The following is a 25,622-nucleotide window of genomic DNA, read 5'->3' as shown; positions in this document are numbered from 1 at the left end:
TTTATTTGTTTAACAAGTATTCAACTGTATGTGCATATCGGCAATTGAAAATGTCTTTTAATTCTTGTTTTTATTATTCTCGAGTGCGGCATATCTTAAGAAAAGTAAACGAGGTTTCCTTCTTGTCTCTATTAATGTGAATGAAAACTCTTGACTTTTTTTTCTAAAGCTTTTTTCCACAAGCATGTATAGGCAGATAAATAATCGTAAAATAAAAGTATCGTTTGATTTGTAGTGGACTCGTATATATCGACGAGAAACACGCCTTCCATCAAGCAAAATATTTATAAATGGGTATACCATTTCATTCAAAGCCGCTGCGTTTTGGTTCGTAACAAAGCTGCACTCGAAGAAACATTGGAAGGTTTTAGCTATAAGATGTAATAAACCTAAGTTAGATGCAGTTAAGCTAGTTTTATGCTATTAAAATGACTATCCCTTGTAACGTAGTTGCAAAGTTAATCATGATTCGTAACTGAGAATTTTAAAAGAGCTTGGACAAAAATTTGTCTTTCTGAATATTTATTTGCAGCTAACCATATTTAAATACAAAAACGCATTGTAAAAATAATTAGAAGTCTTGAATATTTGACTTATTTAAAAATGTTAAGCTAAGGAGGTATCGCCAGAGAAGATAAAATATTTGCAGGTTTCAAAAATTTATGCTTCACAGAACGGAATGAAGACTTTCAAAACTTTACCAAAATTCCTTTTACTTACCTACATCGGTGAATATTTCTTGTAGATCAATGGTCACTGACTGATCTTTCTCTGGTGAAAGAGAGAAACGCAATTTTCAAAAACCATTGATTGGTCTTGCTTCCCTGGCGGTAATCAAACTGTAAATACGTCTCCATTCTTACTCAAAAGAATATATTTGAACAAGCCACTGACTAGCTTTGGTGTGAATCAATAACATAGATTAAACCAATTTACTCCACTGAAGCTGGAACGACGAATGAGTGTTTCAAAAACATATCCGTTTCTTCTGGCGTACCTTAAAAGAAAAAAAAAAGAAAGAAAGAAAAAAAAAAGACAGGAAGAATAATAATTCCGAATGAGACCAAACAGCATTCCTTTCTTATCTTTTTTATTTCGCAGAATTCTATTTTGCTGCCAAAACTTGGGAAAAAAAAAATTGTTTCACCAATGTGAATGAGTCTAAACAATCGAACATCGAGCGGCGAGAAGTTAATAGCTGACTACACCTAGTCTTTTTGAGAGAAATAAAAGGGATTCTTCCGTCTTTGAAAGGGAGGCCGTTGGTTTCGTAAAATAATTGCGGTTTGAATTTTTTTTTTTTTAAGTTTGTTATTCTAGTTTTAAGGCAACAGGTTCATCACACCCTATTTACACCTTGTAACACATTTCTTCCTCGTCCCATTTTAAATACTGAAATCTTGTATTACAATCACTGGCATAGTCTGATAGTTTCAATACTGGACGAAGCGTAAGCGAGTTCCCTGCAACAATTTCAAATGAATAAACATATTATTTTGGTACAAAGCTAAAGCAGCTTCTGTTGGAACTAAATTACGGTGCCATATGACATTCCATATCATGTAATATTTTCCTTGAATTCAAAGCAGAGAACTTATTCAAGCACTAAAACAAGTTATAGTTATCTATTAAATAATTTCAAACGTATATTTTTCTGTAATAGTTTATGGCGTAGAGGAGGGTAAATGGCGCCTTGGACATAATCATTTATTTGTCCTCGTCTGCCTTGTCTCATTAGATTTCCGAGTCACGATGACTTGCCTACAGGTAAGATATCGACTTCGAGGTCGAAGAGTTCTTATCACGAAATCGTTTACACCATTAACGCCCTCCCCTCCCCTCCCTTGAAAAAAAGGAAAAAAAAAAAAAAAAAGAAATTGTAACGTTAGGTTTGTACTCTAGTTGTTGCAAATCTTGGCGACATTTTTTTGGCTCAGGTCTAAATTATTTGGTGACTTTTCGCTCGCAGCCGCCAAAAAGCTCCAAATATGCTGTTGTGGTAATTTTCTACCGGAGCAATATATTCCATGTGTATTTTATGGAAAATAGGAGATTTAGAGGTTAGGAGGCTATTATATTAAATAGATAATGTGAACTATTTTATTATTTAAGCAAAAGAAAAAAGTATACATGAAATTAATATAAGTTAATTTATAAAATAATTAACAGAGAATGAAAAAATGCCGTGTGCAGCGCTGCCCGGTGATATGTCAGTTGCTTGCTTAGTGAACCTCTTTGTGGAATAAGGCTAGCAGCATATTTTGAAATGTGACTCAGGTGGTTTAAGAAAGTAAATAAAGCATATTATAAGTCAGTGATAATTCAAGTTCATAGTGCTGTGATGACACATTATTGCCTTACTCAGTACGCTGCCTTAAATGGGTTTGTGTATAATCGTTATCTTAGTTTGACGAAAAAGAAATCTATGTATATTTCTTTTAGGAAGTTAAATGTTTTCAAAAATCGCTGAAATAAACACAATCCGTAAATTTAGAGAAGATATCTGTATCCCATATAAGCCTCCATTGTCGATTTCGAAACTTCCGTTATCGCTATTAACTCTGTCACTTCCATCTTAAAAAAGAAAGGGAAGTGAGCACGATGATTTCTTAAAAAAACATCGATTTTGGAATTAAAGTTCCAGTTCAGGGTTTGAAGCCATCAAAGATCCATTGTGCATGCGATCCTGATGTTCAGCATGTACGATCCACTGGCGTGAAGAGGAAGTTTAAAAAATAATTCTAGTAAAGTTGATATCCTTGTTATCTAATCATGATTCAGAATTGCAAAGTCCATTTCAAGATAGGCACTGTGATTCTTCAAAATTATGATCTTCATGCAGGTAATTGTTATTAAACAATATAAAAAATGCCACCGCTCAATCTCGTTGATTTACAAAATAAAGAAACAGAATGTGCCAAATGAATAAACTGCCGTATTAGCGGAAGTACATAAAAACGATTTCTTCCATTAGCAAAACCTAAGTTCATTGAGTGGAAGTGGAATGGAATTTGAAACCATGCAATATCATTCAGAAAGATATTCTGTTTGTAATAAGTATAAGTCATGAGTGGTAGCTTATTGTTGATCTCGTCTAAACGTCACTGACGCTGGCATGGAAAATTGTCTGATACTTGCACGATTAACGCATGAGACAAATGTCCATATAAGAGTATTGCTAGTTTCACACTACTAACGTGAAAAACATTGTTTGAATTTGGGATCATTTACAACTTTTACTCTTCAGTTCTTATCACCGACTATATTTTACCATCAAGGAGCTTTACAGTCTGACAATGGGGATGGATGTAGTCGTTAACCCTCCTCTCTATGCCACTGACTATTACTATAGAATATATCACTCAAATCCAATTTATTGTACACAATAAATATATTCATCACATTTCTTTGACAAGCGAAGATGTAAGAGCAGAAGCTGTGGTCTGCCGAACACTGCGAGATTCGTTTCCTGTCACAGGAATGTCGCGTCGACTGAATCCCACGAAACGCTCAAAGAACGACAGTGATGAAGCGGAGGCAGACGTCGAATCTAGGCGTTGATCGGAAGGATGGAATCACTCAGTATTGTGCATGTACAGTTCGGTAAATGCGTTAAAAATTCACTTTTGCATATGTATAGTTAGAATATGATTTTATTATAAATGCTTGAAATGGAATTGCTAAGATTTTTGTAACACTTTTTAATGAAAGAATTTTTTTTCAATGTTTTAAAATAGAATTTCCTATAACGAGTATAATATATCGAGCTTAAAATGCTTACAATTATAGGACATGGGGAAATTTATCTACATTGTAGTCTGTTGCAAATAAATTTACCGCTTAACAGTCTTTTTTAGGGAGCATTCGTATAAAGCCGGCCTTTTTAACTGCGTTGTAAAAAAGTTTGCATGCAGTTTTGCAGTGAAAGAGACAACAACGATATTGCCGATTTTGGCTGGACTATTGAAAACTTATTTTTATTACATTTTCATGATAAATAAACTGCGATATTTTATGCATTAATTTAACTGCAACTCTACATTTTTCGATATAGTTTAGGTCATTAGATCTTTAAGAGCTTAATTTTAAATAATGTAATTTGAAGTTGGCTCCTTATTGAAAAACTGCCTTAGGTGAAATTTTTAACAATGCCGTGGTGAAAGAATGTTAGAATCTGATGTTGGTAAGTTCTATGAGGGCTTCTTAAATTTTGTCGTGAGCCAACCTGTTAGGTATTACAATTTTTATAATGCGCCCTTTTTGATATCATTTACATTCGCAAACATAATCAATTACGAAAATTGTTTTGCCTTCACATGTTTTAAACTAAAACTTATCAGTTAATATTAATGATTTCAATTTCTTTTAATTCCTAACTAATCTCTAAAATTTCCAATTTTTCATATTTGTAATATACCTATAATTTTTTTGTATAAAAATAGAACTATTACGATAAGCTTAAGAAGCCATAATTTCTAAACAATGAACATTTACATTAAATAATTTCTCAAATATCAATATTGGGGAATAATTCCAATGGTAAGTAAAATTGTAATTTATAGATTTTTATTGTCATTTATAAATTTAGAATTTTATTAACATATATTTTTGTTGAAGCAATTGTTTTGTAAATGATTCACAGTTTTCAGGAGTGACCCATGTACAGAATTCTGCATTTTTAAAATTAAACGTTTTATTTATAATTAATAAATGATTATTGTTTTAAATGAAAATATCCATAATTTTCTACAAACATTATTTATTAAATAAGGATATTTTTGCATACCGGACTGTTAAGCAAGATAGAGTTAATTTTCAGAAATATTATTTTGAGTATTCAGTTTTAATTTCCAAATTGAATTTCAAGTTATGCTAAATGGCTCATTTCATCACTTGTTGACATCATTCTTTACTTAAAAATAGGATAACGGTTAAGAACAAGATAAAGAATGCCCGAGTGGCTCCTACTTAGCTCCTAAATAATGCCTTTGAGCAAGCACATGGTTGATTGATCCATTTTTATTGTTAGAGGGGATAATTCTTTGGTACAGAAAATATGTTAAAAATCGGCATGTCTAATGTAAAAACTATGTACTTAATTTTATTCACCTAGCACATTGCAGTTTTGAAATCTGTGTTTAGATGCGTATGGATACAGCCCTTTCATCAACGGTTTTTGACTAAAATTTGACACATCTATCCACAGAATGTATTTTTTATGCATTTATTAATAAAGTAAAAAAAATACAGCAGTATAATAAAATACAAATCATGTTTATATATCCTTACAAAATAAACTTGAAAATAAAAAAGCCATATTTCAATCAATTTATATAAAATTCTACATCGATCAATGTGTTAAAAGCTCTTCAAGCTTTCTTTTATAAGTAAACTTCTTAAAATTAAAAACATCAAGCCAGTTTAACCTAATCGTGTAGGCATTTCTCTGATACATTGGAATCGCCATTAGAAAACCGTTATTTGACCACTCGTGGTAGATTTAGTGTTACTTTCCTGCGAGTAATACAACTTGCTCTTCTTAAATGTGCATATTTTTAATGTCTACTCTTGCTAATGGTAGGTAAGGCGATGTACAAGCTTTGCATAGATTGATGCTTACCAATGATGTAACATAAATTTAAAACACACTTGATAATTTGTTTTAGCGCAGCTCCGTGGTTTGAACTACAGTTTAGTTGGTTTGTAACAAATCTTTCACATCTACATTTTTTACATTGATTAAAATTTATCTTGATCTTATATTAGTTATATAAATGGAGATATGCAATGGTCAATTTTATTAACTTTTTGTTTTTTACATTTCAAAATGCAAACTTCGGGAGCCGAGATGCTGCAAGTTACAGAGGTTCTCTGGAAACTCTGAAATTAGTCAAAACCTCTGAATAAAAAGTGTTGTCACAGGAGTCTAATGATGATGGATGATCTTTGGCAACGGATGATCCTTCTAAAACATTTATTGATATCAAATCAACTCTGGAGTTTTACCTTACTAGATCAATGGATGAATTTTTTTCAGCTGCAAAGAGAATGAAAATAGTTGGAAGGTAAATTCATTTTCATTCATTAATTTAAAATTATTTTCTTTTGCAATTACTGTTTTTTTTCTCTTATACAATGGACTCTCCTATGACACAGCTCTATATAAACTAGATCACATAAAGCATTAAATGAATTTTGACTAGGTTTCATAAATCTCGGGAAAAAAAAAGTTATATATTAATCTTAGCACTTAATTTTTGTCCTTGTTCAGTAAAGAAAATTTATGCAGATATATATTAATATGAACATTAAAACTGATGCTTTAACATCCCCCTAGCAATAAGCGCACATAAAAGTTCGAGACCTGTTTGAACTTGATATTGGAGTTATAATTAACTGGTATTCATTTCACCCCATACTGACATAATTTGTCATTTAGAAATCAGATGCCTGTTCAGAAAAAGGTAAAGATGCATGAATATTTCCTGGTTAATTCCTGAAAATGTCCGTTGAATGCTCCATTTGATATAATTATGATCACTCTTCGTTGTTGGAGAGTCTATTTCATTTATGTTAATTATATAATAATTGTATATATCAAATTATTTGTAAACATGCCATTTTATTTTTACAAAGTATATTGAGAACCGCAATTCTCGCATTGATTTAGTATATTAATTTATTCATTAATTCATTTGATTTTGTTTATAATATTTACATTTATCTAAAGATTTAACGCAAAGGGCCGTTTGACACTTTCAGTATCCTGGGGAAAACGCAGAGGAAAGTTGTGCTTGCCTCTCTTAATATATAATAATTTTAACTGCACCTCCCCCACAAAAAAATTATAATTCCATATTAGCATAAATAGTTTTTCATGGAAATATGATGTGTTGCTCATGTTCTTTTATAACTCTTATAGGTATCGGCATTTGTATAAATCTGCGAAAAGACTGATAATTTGAAAACATTCCAGTCCTATAACTTAATGGTATGTATAAAATATCACTTTTTTCCCGAATATTTATCTTAAAAATGGCAATGTCTTTCCTAAAAATAAACAAATAAGAGTCCATCGTTCGAAACGAATCGGCATTGTGGACAGGAACAATTGGTGAAACTGCTTTTACATGCAATAAAATATCGATTTTGGAATGCTTAAGTTTTCTTTTTCTTTACCATTTCCCGTTATGTCAATAACTTAAAAAAAGTCATGCATGCTTTTAACTTTTCGGTAAAAAAAAACAAAAAAAAAAAAACCCCTTTTCTTACTTGTCAAAATTTGCATTGCTTGTATTTGCTACGTATTGCTAAAATATCAGAAAAATACATCATTATGTACAGTTAAAGATCTGTATGATATTTTAAACTTTGAACACTTTCCTTCAAAGGAATGACCGCCAGTCGATTTGTAAATTTACGACTATGTGAATGGAATAATTCGAAAACCCAATTTCTTTAAACAAAGTGAATTTGGAATGGGATCTCATCACCATTACTTTTGATCTGTTTGAACTTTAAATCTAATCAATGGGAAGGAAATGTTTCAAAATAAGTATTCGATTTTCTTCTCTGTGCTATGAAGCTCAAAATTTGCCATCTTCTGTTAATATAAGAGAGGAAGGTGAAGGTAGAACACCACCTCTGGCTCATCACTGCTGTCCCCAAGCTTTCAGCCAATCTTGTACTTGTATTACAATAATATTGAACCCTTGCATTCGTACATAAATTCCGATTGTTATTGTGCAAGAAGCATCGTTTTCAAATTCTTGTTGGGTAATGATTATTATATAGCCCGTACAAGAGAAAAAAAACTAACATTAATTTTTAGGAATTGTAACAAACTTGCAATTAGTTTTGAGATCTATGCACTAAAAGGAAACTTTATATCCACATATATATAATAATGCACCTCATTAATTTTAGATCTGAAAGAGTTAAATAAATTGGTGTTTTTGTGAGCCTGCACTGTTTTGTCTTGAAGGAAATTAAGACGCATATGTTATGGCATGTGCTTTAAAGAGCTCTATAATGAAAACAGCCGTAACAAAAAACTTAACAGTAAATAAAAAGTGAAGTATTTGAAATGAATTCTCCGAGTTTTGTTCAAAAGAGACTTTTTTACTCAACTACTAGAATTCAGTAATATATAATATAAGGTAGAATTTTGTTGTTGAAACTTCATTTCTTTATGTGCTAAAGTTAGAATTTTTCCTTTCTCGTTTACGAAGCGCTGAGGAAGTATTACAGTAGGCAAAAAATTCAAATTGAGAGACTGAATCTCCACGTTTCAGATCGTCCCGAGTTCGGAAAATACATTTTTAAAAACACTTTAATTATATCAAGAGGATCAGCGTTTTGAAGCAGTTGTAGAAGAATTTTGATGCAGATTCTATCTATGTAGAACCAAATTTTCATATCGGATTTTTAACTTAGTGTTTTTACTTTCTCGTGTACAAAGCATATATACAAAGGAAAAGTATTGTATTGAATTCGACTTTTTGACGAATCGCCACGTTCTGAGAGCGAAAAACACATTTTTGGAATTGTTTCATGAACTTAATATCGCAAAAACATTTCTAGCTAGACGAATGAAATTTGATATGTAGTGTTTACACAAAATTAATGGTTTCTGTCTGATTTTGAACGGAGTCTATTCGTAGAAAGTCTGTCTGTGCACGAACCTACAACTCTATTAAAGATGAATGCGTATGTTAATTGAACTTCTCAGTATCAGACCGTTTGACCTACAGTTACTAAATTTGGGTCATACATACCTTGGAGGCTAAGAAAGTGCATTTCAGATAGATTTTTAAAATTTTAATTAAAAATTAAGTTGAATTTTGTCGTTTTTTCTTCATAAATTCCGAAGAATGAAAAAACCACAAATATTTTATCATTCCAATATGTATAAAAATACCTATTTAATAAGCGTGCAAAATTTTAAATTTTTGGAATTATTATTATTTTTTTTAATTTTTAATAGATTACATCTGTTACACTGAAGTTCAAACTATTTTCCTTATTTCTTCACCTATCTAATTACTTGAATTTTTTTCTGTAGTTGAAAGAAGAAAGGTTCTGTTTAATATTGTTACGAAATTTTTTTTCTACAAAAATACAACTAATCAATCGTAAAGACGCAGCACATTTAATTGCTAGTTCAGCAGCTTTCTTGCTGTTTAATCCTCCAGTTTCTCTACGTGTCGGCGACTCCGACTTCTCTCACACACCATTTCTGACGATATACACGACTTGCCACCAGAATAGTAGTTTTTGATGGAGAGCCTGGGCTATCAGCCTATAATCTCCGCTCCCTAATCGTGCTATTGGAAGATAACTGTGCAAACATAGTATAACATAATAATGTAGTGCATAGTAATTTAGAAGTTTTTGAAAAGAAAGAAAAAAAAAAGAGAGAGAAGGAAGAAAAGGATAAAAATAAGAAGATTACAAGAATAAAATAATTCCATAGTAAATAAGAAAGAAGGGATGAAACTGATAAGAATACGTCTAAGTTAAAGTACTTAATGGGTTGGGAAGGGTTAGTAAGGGCGTTGGCTGGTCAGCAATTCGATCTTCATTCTCGTCCGTCTGGCAGAAAAGGAGATAAGAACCGGTTCGAACAGGGTTCTTAGTTGTTTATGAAGTTCCCCAAGGTCGACGCGTGCCTGGCACATGGCTTCTTAATAGTCGTCGTCTTTCTTCTTTGCGGTTTTGCGGTTGGTCATGCCTTTGACTCCTTTTTAATGGATTTTCCCCCCAATTCATGCGGTCTTTTCTTGTACAATGGATCGTAAGGGTTGTATGTGAAAATTTGATGATGTGAAAGGTTGATATGAAAATCTTTTCTCATGTTGTTATTTCTAACAAACCAGGGCATGTTGGAGATTTGCCTGAGGATTTTATTTTGCAGGATTTCTAGCTTGGTGATGTGGGTCTGCGCTGCAACCCCCCAAATCGGGGCTGAATAGGTGAGAATTTGTCTAAGAATAGATTTGTAAATGAGGATTTTATTTTTTATGGAGAGTTTGGAGTTGTGGTTGATAAGTGAGTATAGGGTGGCTTTTGCTGTTAGGTATTTCTTCCTGATGGAACTAATGTGTGGCCCAAACGTGAGTTTTTGATCAAGGATTACGCCTAGGTATTTAGTTTCTTTTTGCCAGGGGATTGTAATTTTGTTGAGGGTAGGAGGAGTTGGTTTATTTTTCTTGCTTGAGAAGTAGATTGCCTGACTTTTTTCTGCGTTTACTTTAATCTTCCATTTAATGAGCCATTTTTCCAATTGGTTAAGGTGAAGTTGGAGGTCATCTGCTATTTTATTTCTGTTTTCATTAGTGCTGAGAATTGCCGTATCATCGGCGAAAAGATATAGTTGTGTTCTTGTGGTTCTAGTGATGTCATTGATATAAATGTTGAAACAGATTGGTGCAAGAATGGAGCCCTGGGCTATGCCAGCTTGGAGTGGTTTGGGTGAGGATAATTCCTCTTCAACACGAACTTTGAATTTTCGGAATGTTAAGTAAGATGCTAGGAGCTTGATTAGGCCGTCCGGGATATTTAGTTGGATTATTTTGTAGATGAGTCCCTTGATCCAAACCTTGTCGAAAGCTTTCGCAATATCCAAGAAGACTGCACCAGTGTCTTTTTGATTAAGCCATCCGTGTTTGATAATTTCAGTCATTCTAAATAACTGGGCTACTGTGGAATATTCATTACGGAAACCAAATTGATACGGAATAATTTTGTCTTCGATTTCTGGTTTTAACCTATTGTAAATAATTTTTTCGATAATTTTGCTGATGGTGGGGAGGAGGCAAATAGGTCGATAACTTGTTGGGTTGTGGGCTTGTTTTCCTGGTTTGTTAATTGGGATGACTTTGAGGTTTTCCAAGCATATGGGAAGTCATAATATTTCATTATTGCATTGGTGAGTTTAGTGATTCTAAATATGGTTTTAGTTGGTAGGCTTTTGAGCATTTCATTTGTCATGCAGTCTTCACCCGGAGTTTTTTTTTTCTTTTTTGTATTTTTAATAGCTTCTATGATTTCGTCAGGTTTACAAGGTTGAATTGGGTTTTGAGTTTGCTTATTTCAAAATTTTCTTATTGCGGAGTTGACTATTTTTTCTGTGGTAGGGTCTGCAATGGGATTTAATTTAAATTGGTCTTCAAGATTGTGAGCAAGTTCTTCTGCCTTTTCCTTGTTGCTGTAGGCTATTGTATTTATTTCTCTGAGGAGGGGGGATGCGAAACTTGTTGCCTGTGAATTTTTTGATAAGTTTCCAGATCGAGTTATCTTCGACGTTAGCGTTTTCGATTTTATACTCCCAGCTATAGCTTCTATGCTCTTTCCACATCCTGGTTAATATTTCTTTAGCACGATTGTAATTTTTCTTGTCTACGGGGTGTCTTGTTTTTGCCAAGTTTTCCTAAGTCTATTTCTGATGGTTGTTTGTGCTTTTATTTCTGAAGGGGTTACAAGGGAGCTAGCTTTATGAAGTTCGGCAGTTTGATAGAAGGCATTATAGATTTCGGTGGTTATATTTTTTGTTTCTTTTTCTATTGCTTACTGGAGAGTTGAGTTTATTATTTAGTTGCGTGTTTTCGTTGAGGTATTTCCTGAATTGATACTAGTTTGGCTTGATTTTGTAGTATTTTTTTTTTTTTTTTTTTTTTTTTTTTTGTTGATTTCTGCGATATTGATGTAAAGGGGGATTGGTAGGTGATCACTGGAGAGTTCTGTAACTGTTTTAATTTCGTGGAGGTAATTAATATTTCTGGTTATTGCAAAGTCAATTATTGTTTCTATGATTTTGGTAAATCATGTTGGATAGTCAGGTGCTATAATTTTCATTTTAAGTTTTCTGGTGAATTAATTTAATCTCATACCGAGAGGGTTGGCTTTTTCACAGTTCCAATTTTTATGTTTTGCGTTAAAATCGCCAATGAGGATGGTTTCAAAGTTGGTCTGGATTAGCGTTTCGATATCTATTACAAAGGCGTTATCAGAGCATGGGGGAAGGTAGGTGGAGATGATATTTATATTTTTGTTGTGGATGGTAGTATGGATTGAGACTATAGTTGCTTCCAGGTATCTGAGCGTTGGGTTCGGATAGTAAGAGTGTTTAATATTATTTTTAATGAATATGCCAGTTCCTCTGATACTACGTCCTGTTCTGGTGGGGTTTGAATAGAAGGTATAATTTGCTATTGCAGTTTTATTATTAGTGCGGAGGTGGCTTTCTTGAACTGCCATTATGTCTGGGTTGTATTTTGTTGTGAAATCGTGGAGTTCGTTGATTTTATTAATGAGTCCATTTGCGTTCCAAGAGCAGATAAGGAGACCAGATTTGCTATTGTTCATATTAGGGTGTTGAAGAGGGAGTTATCAAAGGCTTCTGCCAGGATGAATAGTTTGTTTTGTGGGTTATTGTCGTTGTCTAATTTATTTAGTAAATCTTTCATATTTGGTATTGCTTGCATAATGGACTTCAGATGTTTCACTAGCTTGAATATGTCGGAAAAATCTTGATTGCTGTCTGGGTTGCTTGGTATTTGGGTGGAATTTCTACTTATGGTTGGTGCGGTGTGACTTTTTTCCTGTTGTGGGGTTTCCTGAGTAGGTGGGACTTTAAATAGGGATGCAAATGATTTTCCTTTTTGAATTGCGCTGGTGTTCTGTAATTTTGGGAATTTATATACACGACTTCTTCCCAGCTTCAGAGTGCTCGTCTTTTATAGTTCCGGGAGGCGGGGCTATAATCTTCAGACCAATCAGAGCGTACCTGGCTGTATCACGGGTCTTAGTGGATGCATCGTTAAAGTTCTCGAACTTTCCAGTATTATCCATTTAGTCGCCAAACTCGTCAAATTCGTCGCCAAGTCGTCTAATGATCGCCAAGCTCTCAGGTTATTGACGCACAGGACAGATCTTACAAAGGGTTTGAATGGTTTTTCCCAGGATGACACTATTCGTGCCGGGTAGCAAAATTACCAATTTGTAACAATATCTTTGTAGTTCATAACATGAGTTATAAAGTGAAGTTACAATACCGCAAACTTTCGAAGATAGATTAATAGACAATCGACATTTACATTTTTAGTAGCGTCATGATGTCACGTTACTGGCCCCCATTCGGAAGGTTCATATTCACAATCGAAACAACTTAAGACAATAATGTAGGACGACTTTATCACCCAGAAATTTGGTGGAGTCACATTTATATATAAATTATTTGACTGAAATTTGAAATATGTACTCAATCGCACTGGCTGGTTACCTGAGGCGATAAGTAAATAATAATTGCAAAAAGAAAAGGCTTTGATCAAATTTTGAACCAAATTCATTTATTGGTTGGCTGTTGGTTTCCTGCATTTTCAATTCCAATAAATTCAACTCTGAAACGCAGCATTTTTAGATAAATAGAATTTAGTACTCAATTTTAACATCTAAAATATAGAACTTTTCAATAAAATTGAATCGAATTTGACAAAGAGTTGATATCTGTCTAAATTATCTGTCTATATCTATTTGAATTATCGGAAACACGATAATTCAAATATAAATGATTTAAGTAAATAAGATTTCGTTATGTAGTTATGTTGCTAAAATTGTAATTCTGCGTCAAATTTTGTTTGATTTAATTGAAAAACAATGTGCCCAAAATGTATAAATATTGCTTTAAACTATACTATGAAGCACAAATTTTTCCTGTACAGGTCTCTGAAAATAAAATTCTGAATACTCGTGGCAATCAAAGCTTTTCCGAGTTCCACAATTTTATGCAGGCAGGGTCAAAATAACATACCTATTCCAGAATAGGCCAGAAAGTTTCGAGAAGACCAACCTCAGGTTTTAATTTTTAAACCAGATTTAGTGGCTTAGTGAGACACTTTTCATTGATAACTAAGAATATAATTAATTTTTTAAGTGGAGTGGGATACTTTCGGCAATGTTAATAGTCAAAAATTCAGTTCTAAAATGGAGTTTTTCGCCAGTAATTTTTGTATCTAATTGGTAATTTAGATCATATAAAACGAATGATTTATTTTAATTATAAAAAAATTAGAAAAATATTTGTCTTTTAAAGTATTTTTTAATGGCAAATTGATTATACGTTGTGATGCGATAATGTTCAAGTTCATAACCACAGATCTGTATCCTTCAAAAAAAAAAAAATAATTCAGAATAAATGACTCCAAAATTAGCATAATATGAGTATAGGTTTAACAATTGCAGTGAATTTATTTTCAGTAAAAGATGCTAATTATAAAAATTTCAAAAAATGAATATCGTGTAACTTGAAAATCTAAAAAAATATATCATGTATTATAAATCAAATATATAAAAATCTCGTGTCACGGTGTTTGTTCGTACTGCCCCGAAACGGCTCGACCGGTTTTTGTGAAATTTTTTATGTGTATTTGGTAGGTATGAGAATAGGTCCTAAAGTATATTTCATTATGCTAGGTAATTAGGGTGCCCCTATCCAAATGTTTTTCTATTTTTTTTATCTGACATCAAAAAATACCTCTAACCACAAAATCTCATTCTCCTACCCCCCCCCCCAATTTTTAAATCGAGATTTTAGTATTTTTGTGTGAACTATATCCAAAGAATTAAGCCGTCGTTAATAAAGCTCAATATGTATGTGTGTGTGTGTTGGTGCTCTACCAACCATACCGTTTTACCTACAGCTGCCAAATTCGGCATGTTTATACCTTGGAGGCGGATATGTGCACCTCGGAGCAATTTTTTAAAGTTTTTAATTAGAATTTTAATTAAAAATCAATCGAAATTTCGGCGTTTTTCTGCCATGAGTTCCGAAAGTATTACTGCACAAAATTGATTTTTTGCATCAAATTAAAGTTTAAAAAATTATCTTTTTAATGATATCAATTCTTTAATCTATAAATTAAGTTCTTATTTTTACGAATTTTTAAAGATGTATTTCAACCATATTTTTCAACACTATATTTCTCACAAAATAAAAATAAAATTTAATTTGCACGAGCACGTTACGAGTGCATAGGAAAAATTATCTAATTATTAGCTTTCATCAAAATGTTGTCGTCATATTGACAAAAGCTTATATTTAAAATAAATAAATTGAAAATTAAACATACAAAAATGTAATTTCCACCATGTATCTATATGAAATTAAATAGGATATTTTATAAAAAGTAAATGCAAAGTAAATATTTCTATGATCTTTTAAAATACCAACATTATTAATTCCATAAATCAGTTATACTTAAGGTAAATATGGTTTAATATATATCCATTCAATTCAATGCCCAACGGTTAATTTGTAAACCTTTAATAATAGAAATGCATGTAGTAAAATTGTCTAAATGAAGTAAACAATTATATTTTATACTAGCCGCCTTTGGCGACCAGCCGGTTCGCCAATCTTAATGTTCGTTTAAATTTTAATAATTAAATAGGTTGAACCGGAGTTTAACCCCCTTCTTCGCCAAGTTGCGATAACGCGCCAAAGCTGGCAATCTATAATTGAAGATCTGCTCCTTTGCTTTTGAACATTTCGCAAGACCGTTGCTTTCGATTTTTAAAAATTGGCCAAGCAGGGGGTTAAACTCCGGTCGTACCATTAAATATTTTACGCAATTCCAACTTTAATCGATTCTTCATCACAATATTTTAAAAATTCAAATTTTGAGAGTCATATAATTTACTCATAATATTATAAAGGCCTTCAGTCATAACGTAATATGTATCTCTCTAATTTTCTGTTACCTCCCATAGAATTTATGCTTTAAATTAAAGTGTAAATGATTAATCTGCAATTAATATACTAATATTTTTTACTGACACAAAGCATTTTATTTTAATAATATGATTACTGATAACAGAGTCACTGAGCGTTTAAACTTTATGGGCACCAAAGAATATCTTTCTTAATTTATGTAATATCTCAAGAATTTGTCAACAAAATTTTCTCAGATTCATCATGAACAGATCGATTAATTAACAATTTATAATTTTAAATGCATCAAACACTAAGAAAATAAAATGAATCGTTTAAAATAATCGGTCGGAAACAGGTTTAAAAAAACTACTTAAAAAACGATGTACTTAAAACTATAAGCATATACAAAAAATATATAACTAACGTAAATACAATTTACTTACAAAAGCATGCAACTAACCTAAAAATAATTTAAATCATCCGTTGAAATGGTTGTCATGTCAACAATCAGAACACATTGCGCATGCGTGAATTTTCTTCGCCAGTTACGGTAACGCAAATGTGTGAATTTTTCTACGCCAGTTGGGGTAACGCTATGCAGATTAGACATTTTTAATTTAATTTATTCTGTGTTATTTTAATTCAAAAGTACTTCAGAATGAATCTGAAACATGTATTAATTAACAATGTTTAATTTTAAATGTATAAAATATTAAGAAAATAAACAGTATCGTTTGAAATAATCGGCCGGAAAATGTTAACCCTAGCCTCATTACTGTTGGGAGAAAAAAAAAAACCCTGAAGCCTTACTCATTTGGCGGTGGGGAAAATGGAAATTTTTTTTGGCGGGAAAGTTAGTTTTTAATTAATAATTAAAATTCTAATTAAAAATTCAAAAAAAGGGACCCAAGGTGCACATTCCTGACCTCTAAGGTATACATGTGCCAAATTTGGTATCTGTATGTCAAATGACCTGGCCTGTAGAGAGCCAACACACACACACACACACACACACACACACACACACACACACACACACACACACACACACACACACACATTCAGCTTTATTTACAAGTATAGATAACTTGAATCTATAAATTCTCTAAGAAATGACGAATGTTTATCTAGATCCTCTCTTCTTTGATTCTCAAGAATATTTAGCAAAATATTCTTGAGATACAAATATTTAAAATAAAAACAGTTGCTTTTCAATCAACTAAATTAGTCTTTAAAACTGATTTATTTATGAATATTTAAATATCATTATTTAATAAAAATGGGTGATTTTAGACCACTTTATCTCAAAGATATCTCAATCAGCGCCCGGAGTTTCTCAAGACTTATTGGCCTAGGATTATGAAAATGTTGATTTTTCTTAACTATTCTATTGAAATCTTCATAAATCGATCATATCTGACAACAAAAGATAGATCATTTCCTTATTTAAAAGTAGCGGTGTCAAGAATATTTCGAGAACATAATCTCTTAGGACCAAAAGACTGTATAAAATAAAATAATAAAATTTAGATAAAGATTAATTTTGATAATTTAGATTTTATAACTTTTTAAAGTATATTTATAGACAGAAAAAAAGTATATATTTAAGTCCTTTTGAAAATAATACCAAAAACTGAATTTTATGATAAATCTTTGTAGAATAATTCTTAAGATACTGCATAAATTATGAAAATTATTCTGTAGTGCACGTATAACTTAAATTCTAAACAATTCTGTTTCCAGTACTCATATTAAAAAAAAAAAAAAAAAAAAATCGTTGTTTCAGTAAAAAATGTTTTTTTACATTGATTGCAGTTTAATCATTGCCACTTTAATTTTATTAAAGCGGCACGGATTGAAAATTAGAGAGAGTGAGATAGTACATTATGGCTTTAGGTCGTTTTAAAAGTATGAGTGAATTATACGACTCTCAAAATTTGAAGCTTAAAATATTTTGATGAAGAAGCAATTGAAAACACATAAAATATTTGTGTGTAACGTGGAATTTTAAGGAGCATTAAGATCGGCGAACTAGCTGGTAGCCAAAGGCGGATAGTAACCTCTAAAATAATTACTATTCCATAAAAAAATAAAAATATAATTAATAGATGTATTATGTTTGTAAATATTGTTGTATACATCTTCATAAGATTCCCTCTAGGCGTACCGAAATTTGTAGAAAACATGCTTCGAGAAAGAGGCAAAAATGTCTTTTTTCTCAATAAATTTCTGTTGGATTCATTGTTAAAGCCTAATTTATAAACTTTTCATTTTTAATATCTACATAAATTATGCATATTTTGTAATCAGTGAAATGTCCCCTAACTTATTAGATTATAATTGAAAAATCAATTTTTTGAAGGCTCAGATGTTCCCAGTATCCTTTAATTGGTGTTGAGACTTAATATTAAATACTTCAGTTCATTGTATCTTTTCATTCATTTTTTATTGCTCCAGTAGATCTAAAAGCAGAATTAATCAAAATCAAGAAATCGTAATTTGATTATTACAATTCTTTTTCTTAATTGCAGTGCTTAATTTAAAAATTAAAAAGCTGGAGATGGATGAGCAACTGCTGCGAGAGTTGCTTCTAGATATACTAAAAAGGCTTTAACTCGTTCTTTTTCACTCTTAAAGACTGATATTCTTGCCAAAATAACTCCATGTTAAAAAAATTTCAGAAAATGCTATAAAAATTAATGGCGATATACAGATTACCTCTTATTATGCTCCAGTAACTGGTTTCTAAACTGGTAAAGACAGAGTTTGTAAATATATATTTTTTAAAGTTACGAAATTAAACTTTTTATATTTTTACCCCTCCTGTCATTCATATTTAATTAACAAGTAATATATATGTAAACTTAAGTCAATTCCTTCTTAGGCCAATAAATTTGTTTTATTGTAAATACTTTTTATTAAATAATTACAATTAATATAAATATCTACATACATATGATAGAATTACAATATTAATTGGCAATATAGAGCTTGGCGATCATTTGGCGACATAATAGAAAATACTGGATAAATTTAATTATATTTGAAAAAAAAAACTGTATAAACATCAAGTGTCTTTCAATACAGGTTTAAAGAATGTATTTGAACTTGAGTGGCTGAATAAAAAGTATTTTTATTAACGATTGAAAATTTGAACAAGATATTGTGTGTTATAATATAATATAGAGAGATAGAGATTAGTAGGAATTGAAAAAGGCACTTGATACTATAAAATTTTAAAGAATACATTCATTCCTCTATGACTGGCTACTACTGTTGAAATAATGATGTTAAAGACCACTGTTTGAGAAAAGGTTTGCTATCAAATTAGCTGACTCGAGAAAAAGTGTAAGATATCGTTTCCAAATTTAAATTATGCATTTTATGCTATTTCAAAATGTTCCTTAAAATAAATTTGGAGGAAATCCCTACTGAAGGATAATAAAATAATTGTATAATTGGAAGGATAATTAAAATAATTGTAATTCTATCATATGTATGTAGATATTTATATAAACGCCTGAAACTCAATCAATCTTAATCAGGAAACAGTGAAATTTTCTTTAGCGTATGTTTTAGTGCATCAACGTTTATTTAAATGCGACTGATGGTATCTTATAAACAGTTAGGAGTCTGTAACTTTATCAGAAAAGCCAGCATGATAAAAATAACAAAATATAATTTTTTCCATCATTTAAAGCATTTTTCCCAACTGCAACTTTCTGTCAATATCCAACGACAAAACTAATAAATTTTGAGCCATTCTAAGAGAAGGCAATCTGTGTATTCATTTGAAAACTTATGCCGATGGATTTGTTGAAAAAGTAAAAAGTTGAAACTTGCGTAAGAAATAACTGACGTTTCTTTTTATATGTTTCTTTTTATTAATTGATTAGAACTCGGTTAAGTATTTTAGTGTAAATTCACAGCAAAATGATGAAAATTATAATATATGAATATGGATAAAGCTCGGTTGTTCCAAGAAATAGTTTACTTAAAACAACCGGTGGGAATGTTCTTGTAACTTTCTCTCAATATAACCTACGTCGTGTTTAGTTTCATCCATTAGTGACAAGAATTAAGTATATATTTTGGGATAAACCCTTCTTCCGTATTCCGATGAGGTCCAAAGTTTGACATAAATCATTATTTTTGTTATGGAGGTTGCATCCTAAATGACATGTATTTAGTATATTTCATTTATAAGTTGCCACTTAATTATAATGTAGTAGCCATTTTATGAACTGCTTAAACATTTTTAATGTGTAGAAACGAAGAAGTGGTTCTAACAAAACCCCTGCTTTTTTATATTTTTCTCTTTAAAATAATATAATTTTTAAGAGCTAAACTTTAATGTCGTGAAACGGGAGTGGTCTCCGAAAAACGTTCTTTCGTTCTCTTTAATAAAAGTGAATTTCTTTTACGCATTTCCCCCAATCGATTGATATGAAAATTTGACACACAACACAACTACAGTCAGAAAATAACACACCAGATTTGAAATATATAAATCATTGCATTTACATGTTTCTGAAAATACATACTGACCGATAATGAAGCCTTCGTTGGATTTCACATAAAAGTTGTCTACTGCAGTTTGCAGTAGAATAGAAAATGCAATTATTATATGTTTTACAATTGAGTTTACATGTTTTTGAAAGTAATAAATGATAGATGGTCAATCTCTTGTTGGATTTGGATCTAACTTTGAAAAATATCTATACTATAGATGTTCTGTGTATCGAATTTTATTTATCTTGCTTTCTTCGTTTCGTAATTATCGTGCTAATTTATATTCAAAAAGACTTGCTCTGAAACGAATTTTACTCAAAATTTGATGGAAATCTGCGAATTAGTGTGAAACATATACCAAATTTCATCGGTCTAATACAAAGTATTTTTGAGTTATCTTTCACAGATGGACAGATAGACAGACATTTTCCAAAAATGTGTTCATTGAACTTACCCAGACGTGGAAATTTCTCAGTCTCGAATTCGAGTTTATTGTCGATTAAAATATATTTTTCTATACTTCATATACGAGAAAGTAAAACAATTCTTGTATACTTTGTGATTAGAGTATCCAGTCGTTTTCCGATTTATTAAAACATTTTTTTCAAATTTCTGTCAAGCTGAACTAACTACTTTTGCACATCAATTCTATAAGAAATTTATCGACTTTACGTTTATTGTAAAGATTCGAACAAGAACGGTGTTAGGGGACCGGCTAGAATTCCATGAAACTGAATCTTTTGAACACAGAAAGCAGATAATGAATTGGTAAATTTCAAAAGTTATATTGCTTCTTATTCCTAGTGCTAACAATAAAGGTGAACATGTGTATATATTAAATTTGATATATAATATAGGAAGATGGAAATGTGTAGCGCGTAGCGATTTGTTTGATATTTTAATTTAGTAGAAATGAAGCTGAATTTTGGAATTTTTTTGACTATAAATTTTTGGAAATATTATTGTACAAAAACGAATTGCATGCCATTTTAATGTTATAACATCAATTTAATAATAGATCAGTTTTTTCCTGAATTTTGGGAATTTTTTCTAAACATTTTAAACATATTTTCAATTTATTGCCTTTCTGCCTTTTAATTACATTTTCATTGCTCCATCAAGTATTTAATAACGTATTATTATTATTTTTTCATCTTCAAACCCTAAAGAAGAACCTCGTCTTCGAAACAGGATACGGTTTATTATCCATGTGGCTTCCGAGATGAATAAGAGTAGTTACACTTCATCACTCTTTTACGTTTCTAATAAGACGTTGATATCATGGGATTAGTCTCTATTAGAAAGATTCATGCAGGCTACAAATAGAAGATACGTCAAATAATTAAAACGGTAGGGCTTTAATGACTCACAAATTAAAGGAATAACGCAGCTAAACAACTGGACCGAAATCCTATATAATCACTACTTTCGGTGAACTTGCCTTTGCTCTCCCGAAAACTTTCTCGTGTGCTCTTTAATAAATTGGCATTGGCGTACAATAGTTACGAAATATTAACTTTTGGCGTGAATTTAGTATTTTTACTGAATCTCGTGTTGTCCTTGATGAATTATTTTGCGATAAATCCCTGGCATGCGTGAATAGTGTCCACAAATCGATTTTTTCTTTTCAGACAAGTATTTCTCTACCGATTAGAACAAAAGTTTGACGCGAAGCTGCACTTGTAATCGCAAAATCAATTACAAGATTTAATATATTTAAGTCACTGCGTTTATGAATGATGGAATTTGTTTCTGAAAGTACAGACCGACAGTCAACCTGTTGTTGGATTTCGCACAAACCTTTATAAGTGCAAACACTATAGATGTTAAATCTCTATACCAAATTTTGTTTATCTTGCTCTCTTTGTTTTGTAATACTCGTTGGTACTTATATTAAAACAGCCGGACTTCCTCTGAGCAGATTAAAAATTTGATAGAAAACTGCAAATTCTGTATAATCAGCATATACCAAATTTCATTCGTTTAGGTCAAATCGATTTTAAATTTGTCACAGATATATGGAAGTCGGGAAGGTCTAAAATATCGAGATTCGTCAAAATCTCCAATTCGAATTTTTTTGGCGATTATTATACTTTCTCTATACGTATTCGAGAAAGTAAAAAAGCCGGTTAGTGATGAATAGACACTTGGAATTTCGTAAAAACAGCCTATTTGTTCTGAAAGATATAAAGGTAATTTTTTAATCTCGCATTTTTTTCAAGTGTTTTTTTTAATAAAATGCAGAATTTTCAATGAAATTTCATAAAAATTTGCAGAATGTTTGAAAAAAATTGAATTATTATATTCACATGTAAAATGAATGCTGTACATGTTCAATGACTAATTATTTTTTGTAAATACGTTTTAATTGTACATGCGTTAAACCCAGTATATTTGCCCTCCCAAAAACCAAATATGGGCAACTGCATAAAAACTGCAACTGAATACATTCGCCATTCTGAAAAGATATCGCTGCTGCAGTGATCTAAATTTCATCATCTCTCTGAAGTTAAAAGATGGACTTTTAAAATATTTACACTTGAATCTTCGAATAAATCTTCAAATTCCATAAGAGGTTAGATATAAATTAAATATGTCTCCATATTTGCAAGAAACAGACTTAAGATAACATTTAAATTTGACTTAATATATGCATTTAAATTTGTGCAAAAAGTGAACTTCTAACATTATGTAACTTAATTTAACATATAATTAAAAGCATACGGACTACTTGAAGGCTTAACTTGTGCGCTAATCATGAAAGGGTATCGACAATATTCTTTAGTGTATGAGGAAGTTTGTCCATTAATTTTGGGGATGATTCTGCCGGGATTGAATGCCGTTCGTCTAAAAGAAAATTGGAAACCCTGACATGCCTATAGGCCGTTAGAGTCTAAATCCAATTTGAAATTTTAGTTATTTTTCTCCTGTTTTTTAGGAATTTGACTGCATTGCACAGGATTTTGATCTCATTTCCATAAAATACTTGTGTTGTTAAGCAGAATGTCGTATTCGAGCTAGATCATAAGGACAAACATCAAGGACATTGGTTCTTAGTTATCTTTTGCAAGAATAACATGCAATTTTTGTTTTCAATCTCATTATAATTGAAGTCACTTAATCGGAAATCTGCTATTTCTGCAAGTACTAATGGATTACATAATTAATTTTTTTGTTATTTGAGAACTTAAATTACTGCACTTTTTATTATGTATTTACAAATTAAGTATGAGGAAGCTTGTGTGATATATTTTTAATCTTAATTACAATTCGGGAATTACTGTTCCAAATTGAAAGAATAACTGTGTGTATTAAAGCCCATCTTTTAGCTGCTCTTTAGAGAACGATTTATTATTTTTTTTACTGCATTACGAGAATTTTAATGGCATTCATATGGAATTTTTTATACGGTGTCCTATATATTTGCCTTTGGAATTATAAAAGGTAAATATGCTATAATTCATTCATGCGTAGTTAATTTTTTTTTTCTAAAATACTTATATCTTTGAATATTCATTGAGGAGATTTGAGCACAATTTAGCATTTCACGAAATTAAATTTTGAACATTCTAAAAATAGTAGAAATGAAATTTAATTAATCCCTTCTGGTAAGGCTTATAAAAGTGAATACATTTCAATATGAGATACTTAGGTGTATTATGAGCCACTGAAATTATTTTTTATTTCCTTCCATGTAGTTGAAAATATCCAAATATTTATGAAATAAATATCAGTTGCAATTCCATGCTTGACCTTCTCTACGTCGATCAAGCAGTCTTATTGGCGAAATCTTTGACGTAATCCCAGATGATAAACCTAAATGGGATAAAATATAGTAATCGAGGAGGTCACAGAAATGGATCTTAAAATGGATGGATGGGTGAACCAATCCATCTTCGGGAAACGTTGGTTGAGGCAATCGCTCTCAAATTTTGACGTGCAATATGGTAGTACTAATAACTTCCTTTTTAGATAGGGCGTACCAAATATTAAACTTTGGAAAATCGCATTAATGCTCGGCGGCTGCTTGAGACGTTTCACTGCCCCACATTCGACAGTTGTGATGATTCACACCGCTTGATATTCGAAAAATTGATGAAAAAAAGAACAAAAATTCTGACATCACATTCTTGCTTATATTTAATTTTAATTAATTTTTTAAAAGGTCCAATATGTTCGGGACATTTTATGTAATTCACTTTAGATTATAATACGTTTTGATACATATTTTGTAAGTTTCATTTGATTTGGTTGAAAATTCTGCGTTTTATAATCCTAAAAGCTTGTGAAAAATTTGGGATTTGAAAAAAACAAACAAATTATATTCCTCAATGTTTACGCTGTTTGCACGGAAATGCGTATAATCGTGCCTCACAGCATCTACCATTACTGAATGATCCGCATCATTATCTGCTTTCTGTTAAACGGCGGGAACAAAATAATTTTCATTTACTGGTTGTTTCTCTAAATGCCACATGGCGGAATCTTCCAGGTAAAATGTGGGAATAGTTGTATATTTTTTATATAATAGTAATTTTAAGAGAGTTCGTCCATCATTTATGGTGAAATTCGAAACAGTGTGTAAATTCGAAAGTAACCAGATAGTTTTGATCATGTATTTACAATAAATGACATTAATCTAGTGATTACTTATAATTACCGATGATTGTTCATAAACACCAATTTATTATATTAACCTATTATTTAGTAAATATTAGGGAAAGCAACCGATGTGTTAAAATTCTGTCTTTGTTGATTATTCGAAGATTACAGATAAGTTGAATATTCGGATTTTTAAGAACATTATGTTACCCATGTGGCACATTGGTAATTAAGATTACAGTCCTGAGCTGCACATGCTCTGCATAAATCGAGTATTCCTCCAATAAATGTTAGCTCTTGTTTTCATCCATGGAGGGAAAGGATGGAGTTGGTTGAAAATTCTGCGTTTTATAATCCTAAAAGCTTGTGAAAAATTTGGGATTTGAAAAAAACAAACAAATTATATTCCTCAATGTTTACGCTGTTTGCACGGAAATGCGTATAATCGTGCCTCACAGCATCTACCATTACTGAATGATCCGCTGATTGATTAGACATTGATTAGATATTGGCGCTAATGAATAATTATTTGCAATACTTTGGTCCGTGCATCTTCGACTAGCTTGAATTATTAGCAAATTTAAAGATTCTTTCGTAACTAAACTTAAAAAACAGAAAACATTTTTTGTCCTATTACACCATGACAAATCAGTATTATAAGCATTTAATTACGACTACATCAACAATGGTTTTGTTAAGCATCGCATTAACATAGTATTAAAATTTCAAAATGGTGGGGTCATAATTTTAGTTCATAATTTCGAAAAGAATAGACTTAAACAAATGAAATTTAGTT

At 31.3% G+C, this 25,622-nt stretch overlaps 1 long non-coding RNA gene across 1 annotated transcript in view; it reads left to right on the top strand.

The window, feature by feature from the left end:
- The first annotated feature begins 5,890 nt into the window (after nt 1-5,890).
- The window catches only part of LOC129976416 (uncharacterized), a 38,296-nt gene continuing 18,564 nt past the window's right edge, over nt 5,891-25,622 (top strand). Inside the window, exons 1-2 of the long non-coding RNA XR_008785144.1 lie at nt 5,891-6,065; nt 6,923-6,991. This is a non-coding gene — a long non-coding RNA (uncharacterized LOC129976416). The remainder of the gene's footprint in view (nt 6,066-6,922; nt 6,992-25,622) is intronic.

The sequence above is a fragment of the Argiope bruennichi genome, chromosome 7 (genome assembly GCF_947563725.1).
Source record: "Argiope bruennichi chromosome 7, qqArgBrue1.1, whole genome shotgun sequence".
Classification (NCBI taxonomy): Eukaryota; Metazoa; Arthropoda; class Arachnida; order Araneae; family Araneidae; genus Argiope; species Argiope bruennichi.
This window is presented reverse-complemented; position numbering and strand designations above follow the sequence as displayed.